The sequence below is a fragment of the Melospiza georgiana genome, chromosome 18 (genome assembly GCF_028018845.1).
Source record: "Melospiza georgiana isolate bMelGeo1 chromosome 18, bMelGeo1.pri, whole genome shotgun sequence".
Classification (NCBI taxonomy): domain Eukaryota; kingdom Metazoa; phylum Chordata; class Aves; order Passeriformes; family Passerellidae; genus Melospiza; species Melospiza georgiana.
Window position 1 is genome coordinate 2057272 of NC_080447.1, and position 9778 is coordinate 2067049.

The following is a 9778-nucleotide window of genomic DNA, read 5'->3' on the forward strand; positions in this document are numbered from 1 at the left end:
ATAAGCCCTGCATGACCAAGGCAACAGGAGTTTGCACAGCTGCTGCTGGAAGCAAACGTACTTTTAGCTGACCTGAGCTGATGACTTTGGGCGTTAAATCTGACGCTTTCCAGATGTACAGACCTCTCCTGCCACAGTCCCCAAACATTCAGTCCCCAGGTAAAAAGGAAAATAATAACAATAATAATAGCAATAGTAAAAAGGCATTTATAAATACCACACTGTGGTGTGTATTCCAGACCTGACATTTATAGGTTTCATGGTCCAGTTCAAAGGTGAGTGGCATTATCTTCTCTAAGAGCTGTGTTTTGAACTACACTTGGTTCAGAGCTAATTAGTGCTGCATCTGTCTTGCTTCTCATCTCTGGTGAAGCACCTTGTTCAGAAAAGGTGGCTAAATATCCAGATGTGTTGGGAATTGGCAAATAACTGTCTATGAGCCTAAGACCCCAGGGAATAGCCCTAAATCTTTGCTGAGCCTGAAGCATTCACAGGACAAAGGCATCTTGCCAAATAATCAGAACATTGTTTTGTGCTTCATGGCAAAACAAAACCATGCACATCAAGGGACAGGTTTACAAGTGGGGATGGGATGGGATGGGATGGCATGGCATGGGATGGGATGGGATGGGATGGGATGGGATGGGATGGTTGTGCAATATTGTCACTGGACAGGTGGCTGGGAATGGGCTGGCTGCTCCCCCACCCCATGTCCTGACTCTGTGTGTGCTGCTGCAGGCTGGGAGTTGTGCTGTGGAAGTCACTGCTGGCTGCACAGCAGGCTCTGGGTTGACACTGTTCACTTGATTCTCAGAAGGAAGTGGAACCTCATCCTTGCTCCAGACCCAGCATAAATTGCTTTCCTCCCTAGACTGGTTATTTTTGACAATAATTCCTGCCCTCGTGCACCTCTGCAGCCTTTGGATGTTCTAGGGAGGGTGATTAAAGGGCGTGGGGTGCTTGAAGAGGATCATTTATTTTATTCCATTTTATTTAGGTGTGGTATTTATAAAGGCTCTAAAATTGGCAGGGAGAGAAAGGCACATATTCTTCTGTACTGGAGACTGCCCCAAAACAGACAGACAGCTGCAGCCCAGCCTCTCCTTATTTTCCCTGCCAGTTCTCTCAAGCATGACCTGGTTTGAGGACCACCTTCAGTGAGATCAAAAGGTGATTTTCCCTGTGCTTGCACCACATGCCACTTCACTTTCACGCCACCTGTCAGCTGGGTGCCAAGTGAGACAGCAATGAATTCTGGCCTCCCTGACTTGAACCATGAACATCTCCAGGAAAGATAACAATGCAGTGAAGGTGAAATTAGATCTGAGAGCCTGCAAAGCCCTAGAGATGTGTTCTTGCCATGGTGAGCTGAGGCACCCAGGGAAATGGTTACTCAGAACTCTCTCTCATCAGCTGGGCATTCTTTAATCTCTCCTCCCTGGTGTGTTGCATGTCATCATGTGAAAGGATCCTGGAAATACAAAGGCATTCAGTAGCAGAGAACATGGCTGTTTGGTGCTCATTTCTGCAGGACTTTTCAGCTACAGAGCAGTAAGCTTCTCACATCTTCCTTCCTTCCTCGCCTTTCTTGCTTTCTTAATAACAGCAGTGCAGTCAAAGGGAGATTTTCTCTCTTGAAACCTTTGTTTTTCTCTCTGGCTGTCATGAAACACCCATGTTTCCAAATTTTTCATGGGATAAAATTTCAAAACATCTTGCTTTGCGGAGGGATATAAGTTTTGCTCCAACATTTTTTGATCAAAAGTTCTGGTATGCTCCAAATTGACATGTTTCACTTCAGTTTGTTCAATTAACCCTGAAAGCTTTGCTTTAGCTCCACTCAATGCTGAACATCAGCCTTGAATTGGATTTCCTTCTAGCAGCTCTCATGCAGTAACTTAATACCTGTATTTTTCAGGGAACAATGTGTAGCTGCTGTGATGTCTCACAGACCTTAAGAGTCTCTGCATCATGGCAGATTGAGTCCTCGAGGAAACAGCCTGCAGAAAAGATGAGACATCTAAACCACAGCCCACTGAGACTGTGTACTTATAGGAAAATGAGGTTTTAATGGTTTATTGAACCATTCAAACCAAAACATAGTTTCTGATTTTGTTCCAACTGGCCTTGAAGAAAATACTTCTTCTTGACTTTTCTTAATTGAAAAAAAAGGGGGTGTTTTTATTTCTCTATTGTGAAAGGAAAGAAGGTTCAAAATCAGGATGTTTTTCTCCCTGAAAATTTCAATTTTGTGAAAACTGCCTCTTTACTGGGCAGCCTTCCCAAAGGGAATCCCCAGCCAGCCCCAGTGCTAATATCAGTGCACAGTGTTTGGAGCCGATCCAAAGGTCATTCACGCCATTAGACATTTTTATCGTGGACTTGAATAAACTTTGGACCAGGCTCTTTTGGCAAGAGCATGCACAGTCTGGAAACCTAAAAATAAATCCTGATTTGGAGCCATCCACAGCTTTTCAGTCACCATGATGGTACATTGGTATGAGCTTGTCAGAGAGGTGATGAGATGATCTGGTCTCCTCTCTGGCCAGAAAATCTTTAGCTGTTTGTTGAAATAAACTAGGGAGAAGATGGTGTTCCACAAGCTCAATGTTAAGATCTCTTGGTGAAGAATTTTCCTGTGAAGCATCAACCCTGGAAGGTTGAGATAGAAGGTGTTGTCTCAAGGGATGATCTGGTTTTCTCTTCAAGAAGATTTTTAGCAGTAGTAGCTCCTGGAATATGTAAGATTGTCATCTTCAGTCCTAGGAAATTGAGAGGACCCTCCATGATGCAGTTTTTTGCAGCAGTACTTTTGGGAGCCAGCAAAATGGGCTGTGCCAGAAGGGAAGAAAAACTGCTCAAAGGACAGAATTTACACTTTTTCTTGTTTGTCTCCTGTCCATGATCTGAGATGTTCACAGGAATCCAGGGTGAGAAGAAAACCCTTGGTAACAGTAAATCTCTATCCTGCCATTCACCATCACTGTGCACCATGAAGGGATAGCTCTGAACTTCTGACAGGGAATATCATGCTGTAATTACCATGTCTAAACCCTTTCACCTGGAGTTCACTCCAACTCTCTACAATGACCTGAGTCAGATCTGTGTGTGGAAAAAGCAAAGTGTTTCCAGCATCTCAGTTTTATTTCTACTGGCACAAGTGTTTCCTTGTGTCTGGTGCTGCTTGCTGGCTGATGAACCCTTGGCTGAACACAAATTACTGGTCACTTGCTGAGGTTGTATAAGTGGCCACACGAGGGAGAAGGATGGAGAAAGTTAGAGGCCCTTAGGTGGCAGTGGGCTTGCTTGTGCCTACAGGCTGTGGTCCTAATTCCCACAGTGCTGGTGACAGCATCCTGCTGGAGCAATGCTGGTGGCTGTGGTCAACCCATCAGGAAATCCATCCAAAGGGCTCCATTTCAACTAGTTGTTCTCTCTCCTTCCTATATATCTTTTTCTGTCCATCTGGGTATCAGATACTTTGTTTTCTGTCCACAACAGGAAGGAGTTTGCCCTCTTCATGAGGTTTGTAGCCACCACTATTTCTGTGGGTCCTTCATAACTTGTTGCTGTGATTCTCCTGCTTCCCAAGACAGCTCCCTCAGCTGCAGCAGTCCCTGTTTAAGGGTGTTAAGTTGTGGCAGTAATAATGCTGGCCCTGGTGAGAATACAAATGTGTAGTTTGTTGATCCTGGCCTGCAGAGCAGTACTACTGCCTGGCAACTACACCACAAGAGCTGGCAGGCAGACTGATTTCCAGCTCACTGCTCTGAAAGGGGAAAGGGTGTTTTCAAATTTCTTCTTTCCCTCCGTCTGCTCCAAGTCAGATCCTGCCAGGAAGCTTTGGAGAGAAGCTCTGGTGTTCATCTGCGCCTCCCAAGCTGAGTGTGATGGCCAGACTCTTTCTCCAGCACTTGGATACCCAGCAGAATTTACTGGGTCTCAGCAGTGGGTGGGGATCACTGCAGGCTGAATATGAACAGCATGTGGGGCAGTGAAGAACTGAGGTCCTGACAGAACATGGTTTTGGGGGACTCCTGCCAGAAGTGGGGGTCATTTCTAATCATCCACTGGTCAAACAGGCTAATTGTAAAAGCAGAAGCTGGGTTCCAGATGCTCGTGTGGTCACACATTGCAGGGAGCATCACACACTGGTTACCCGTCACTGAAGAACTGAAGCACACACCAAAAATGCTTGGCTGAATCAGGATGTGCTTAGATGTCCTGTGGATTACGGTGAATTACCCTCTGAAGGACATCAGGGACACGTTCTGGACTGGCAGCATGTCACACCTCCACTCTGCATTGCCCAAGGATGTGAAGTAATTCGATACCTCAAGAGGGAAAGATGCATTTCCGTCCTGTACCACTGATATTTTCTGAATCTACACCGTTCCATCCAGGTCCTCTGGGACACCCAGGGACACCTTACATTCAGTTATTCTAAGGTTGTATTTGGTACCTGGTTTAATGGGACTGTCCTGTCTGACAGGGAGAGGCAGGAACTGTAGAGAAATGGAGCTTATGAGCCATGTCTGTTGTTGGCACTTTGCCACCACCTCCTCTACAAGGAAACCTGCAAACCCTTTTTGGGAGCAGCATCTTGTCCTAAGCACAATCATGTGTTCACTGCATAGAGCACTTAAATATGTGTGTGTGTGTGTGTGTGTGTTAGGGGCCAGCTTTTCATTGAAGCCTGGTCCCGTTTCAGTCTCTCTTCCTGAATGTTCAGTGTTCAGAGGCCTGAGCTAAATATGAGTGAAAATGTGCCAGGGGGCTTTGTTGGGGTTGCTCACCAGCAGAACAACGATGCCAGCAAATTAGGGAGAAAACAAGCACCACCTGATTTGTTCTTGCCCAAGGGCAACACTCATTTATGCATCCTGTTTGCTCCATATAACATGGGTACACATATGTTACCGTGTCCAACCAGCTACAAAAATGCTGTGGATCCTTGGGGGCCCTAGGGAGGCCTGGCATCATCTCTTCTCAGGATGTCAGTGAAATGTTTACATCCATGAGGCACAGTGTGAATTACACATTGCTCCATAGCTGAGCTTTCTGATTTAGTTTAGGGTGGGGCAAATGCGGAGCACAGAACAGCCCTCATGCACATGTTCTTGTGTTTCTTTGAAATGTTTAAATTATCTGCAGGGCTCCATAAGGAAGCAAAGCCCCAATGCAATGGAGTTAAGGTGACACTGCTTCCTATCTGCCCAGGGATAATGGTTTAAGTGCAATCTCGTGATCTATGAATTTTAGGTAGTTTTTTCTTTAATTCACCTTTTACAGCAATATCAACTCCAGCCTTGTCAGTTTGCAGTATCAAATTTACATGTCAGTATCAAATTTATCTGTCAGTGTTGGTGTAGATGATAAAAAAGCCTCCATACCTTATAGCAGCAGCATGAGTTAGGTTTGGAACTGGGTTGGGATGGGATGTCAGTTTGCACAAAATACACCCAGGAACACTTCCCCTCCCCTCAGGGAACAGCCACCTCAGGGTGAAAGGCAGCAGCTGTTCCATGCTTCACATAAATAGTGACAGAAGAATGTATGGCTGAAACTTCAGAGGGGGAATCTATATTGGCAAGAGTTAATTGCCCTGTTTGCAAATGGTCTAAACAGAAAGGTTAATGCCCAGGGATTGTACGGCACAACCTTGATTTTCCATCTGCTTTGATGTCTCAATTAGTAGAACTCAGGGCAAGGGCAAGGGGGAGCAACTCCTTGGATGTTTCCAGCTTTTTTGGGGGGGAAGAAAAAAAAGGTTTATTTATTAGAATAGGCAGGTCACAATTTAACTGAGAGATTGTTAAAGGAATTCAGAGCCTGTGGGATTTATGACAAGGTGATGAAAGAGGAACTCTGATAGTTACTCAATAAGCTTCTTTTTCCAAGAACATAAAGTTTAAAAAAAATAAATTTAAAAATGAGGATTTTTTTTTTATGAATGGGTTCTTGTGGTGTGCAGGCTGCTAACACTATCAACATTGTTTCTGGGGAACTCCAGGCATCTAATCAATCTTCATTCTGTAAGAAAACGTTCCAAATTATACGAAAACCACATGGCTTCTCCTGTTTGTAGGGAAAAACCTGACCTGACCCCATCTGTGCTCCAGAATGGCTGAATTCCCACCTTAGGACTAATTCCAGCAAGAGCTGTGATCCATTTCCATTGTCCTAGCACACAGAAGAAGGCACTTTGTGTGAAGACACAGCTTTCCTTAGGCTCCCAGTGAGGGAGCTGATCCAAGGAACGTGTGGAGGGAAGGATGGGACTGGGACCATTACCATGGACATCCAGGCCATTCCAGGCCGTTCATGTCTTTCTAATTATCTGCCTGAGCTTGTTTCCCCTGCAGCCTCCTCGCTGCCAGATCATTCCCACAGGTTCCATTCCTGTGTCAATGCTGGCACGCTGTCTGCCCTGCTCCAGCACCGCCCAGTGGGAGGCCAGCCCTCGCTGCCTGCTTCCACAGGGCATCCTGCAATCCTGCTCTAAACTGCACAGGGGCTGGGGGCAGCCACCTTTCATTTGACCTTTCTACACACAGACATCATGCCACAGGCATGGCGGGTGTAAAATAAATATTTGTTATATGTTTATCTGTAAAAACGCAAGTTCACAAAGCAAAATGCATTTTTTCCTTTGAAGAAAAGAGAGTTCTGCTGAAAAGATGTTATCCTTTGAATACTAGTAGTTTGTGTGATAAATTATCCTGCTGTTTCCTCAAGATCTTGTGCTGTGCATCCTGGTCACTAGTTTCAAAGCCTGGTTCAAACCAAAGCAAACTGCAACAAGTCATCTCTGGAAAGCAACTGAGCTGTGAAAAGCTCTGGAGATCAAAAGAAAGAAGCTACTGACAAGACAAATGAGTTGGCTCTTTAGACATAGGCTGCAGTTACAGGGCTTGCTTCCAGTTTCCAAACTTCGGCAAACATAGGAGACAATTTTAGATTCTACATCTTGGCATATAAGAATGAGAAGCAATGTGTAAATAAAATTAAAGGCAACGTGATGTAGCAGAGGACTGGGATCTCAGGTGGCTGGAGTAGCTGGGTCATGGGAACCTCTCTGTGTTTCATTTTTCCAGAGGACATGCTGCTCTTTTGCAGCAGACTTTGGCAGACAGCAGGATTAATTAATATAAGAAAATAATCCTTCACATAAGAAAATCTTTTTCATGCATCCTTGCATAAAGAAACCCTTCTTTAGTTGCTTATAGCACAAACTGCCATCACAAGAACTGAACTTTGTTTTCCTTCTTGTACCGCTGCTGTCCCTGCCCTGATTAGCCTCACCTGGGGTGGTCATTAGCCCCGAGGGCATCAACGGTCCCTGATGGCCCTGAGAGCCTCACCTGGGGTCTCCACCCAAACTCCTCCTATGGGGTGGGCCCTTGAATCCAGCTCAGCTCGGACCTGAGGCTCTCCCCTCTCTCCAAGCAGCGCTGTAGGGATGGCTGCTCATGGCCTTAGCTGATGTGGTCCCTAAATCGCTGACTGTTCCTGTCCTGACCTTGGATGTTCCTTGACCTTGCTTGGTGCTGACTGGGCTGTGTCTGACCCTGCCCTGCACTCCCAGGCTGTGCTGTGGATTCAGCTGAAGCTGGCTGCCACCTCCCCTGCTCTGCTCACTGCTCTCAGGTATGCTGGGGCTGCTTGGCACAGGCCTGGCACTGCTGGCCTTGGTACTCTGCTTGGGGTTTGGCTCCCTCTCCTGAAAGGAGCAGCAGGCTTTTGACAAACCCTCATGCAGAAGATGCCCAGTTAGCAAAGGGACTGTTGTGAATAATTGTAGCCTTTCAGGTCACAGCACTCTCAGGCTTTACTGGCTTTCCTGGTAAGATCTGCTTCAGGCTCTGTTTCAGGACTGGCTCTTTCTTCCCTCTGTCTGTGGGGAGCAGCAGGTGTCTGGAGAAGTCTGGCAGAGTCTGATGCTTCATGGGTTGGTGACACATTACTGAGTCCATCAGGCTGCTGCAGCTGACTCAGGTCACCTGCCCTTTGCAGCCTATCCAGGGGCCACAAGGCTGAGGACCTTTCCTTTGGCATTAAAAAAAAAAAAAATATATATATATATATATAATTAAATCATCCAGGCAGCTGTATGGAGCTGCTTCTTGTGTGCATATCTAAGTCATATCTGGATTGTTGGACAAGATATCCATAATGTCACCCTCCTGCCTCAGCCTAGCAGTGCCAATGCCCCAGCACAGTGCCTGCCTGGACCTGGCAGCACAGATGTCCCCCACCTGTGCCTTGGCTCTGCGTGGCCTCACAGGGTTAGCTAGTGAGTAGCTCCAGGGTCTGGTGCAAGGCTCTTTATTCCCACAAAAAAGGGAGAAGGAAAACAAATCCTCTGAGGTGAACCTGCCTGTACAAATGTTTTCCTATTTGAATGTTTTCTGAAATATAAAACACCTGCCATCTGGGTAAATACACCTCAAGGAGAAAGGGGTAGTGTCTGGGGCAGGTAAGCCTGCCTGGACCTTCTCAAACACATTTGGAAAAACACAGTCAACTGGAAAATCCTAAATATTGTTGCTTCAGCACGGCTGCACTAGTCTTTGCTGCCCAGAAAGCTTTGGTAACGAGCATTCATATGACCAAACCAAAATATTTCATGGTATGTACAGGCTCAAAAATCTCTCAGTGGACCAGTCTGTCTTATCTGTGGCAGAAACAACTTCCAAGGCTGTTATCTGAATGCTGTGCTGAAAGCAATGTGGTCTAGCTGAGGGATGGAGAAAAACTTTACTATACCCTGGCATCCCTCTAGCCTTGGACCAGGTTTACTCCTCTCTTGACAATCAGTTTATATTTTTTTCCTGGCTCTGGTGCCACTAAAGGCCCTGGCATTCAGTGTGCAGCACAGCAACCCTGAAAATGTACACAGCAAAGGTGGGTCAGGGAATGCTGAAGGCATTGTAGTTTAGATGGCTGCAGAAGCAGTGGCACATGTCCCCTCATTGCTGTTCCTGAGCCATGTGAGCAAGTGGCTTGTCCTAGGTCAAAACTGGGGCAGGGTGAAGCCTGGATTGCCTGACTGCTGCTTTTTTACTTCCCACCCTGCAGGCTATGAAAAAACACTATGATTTTATTTATCCAGGAGACCAAGGCTGCTCTGACAGCCAGACTGGTTCCCTGAATGAGGAAAAAAAAAAGAGGCATATTTTTGAACTCTTTCTGTGGAACACACATGCCTTGCTCTCTCCTTCTTAAATATCATCAAGGAAAGTTGAGAAAATTCAGAAAGAAATGTGTTTTGAGCGTTCCTTGTCTACCTTCAGTGTGTTTTTGTTTCTTTCCAAAACAGTTAGATTTCCAGACAAAAAGAGTTGGGACTTTGCTTTGAGTTTCTTGGCTCTTCTCAGTTCATGTTTCCCTGGCCATTCCTTCATTCAAACAGAGGCTTTTGTACATAGTATATGAAGTTGAACCGAGGGCAAATATTATTACAGTCTCATGTTCTGAACTGACACCAACCAAGCCTCCCTCTGCAGTGCTCCAGCAGGATTTCATGTCAAGTTGTTCCCCTGCTCCAGAGGTCTGACTGTGCCCTTCTTCAGGGCAGTCATCTGAGTCTCTGGCTCTGCAGGGCAGGACTGAGCAGGGCTGTTCAGAGAGCACTCCCTGCCCAGCTCAGACTGGCTTGCACAGCTGAAACCCAGGTGCTTTGTCTGGGCAAGGCGAGTGCTGAGACTTTCAGTGGCCTTCAGAGTCAGAAGAGGGAAAGCAGCAGTTAGATCTGGCCCCTGGCTGTCGACGGGGA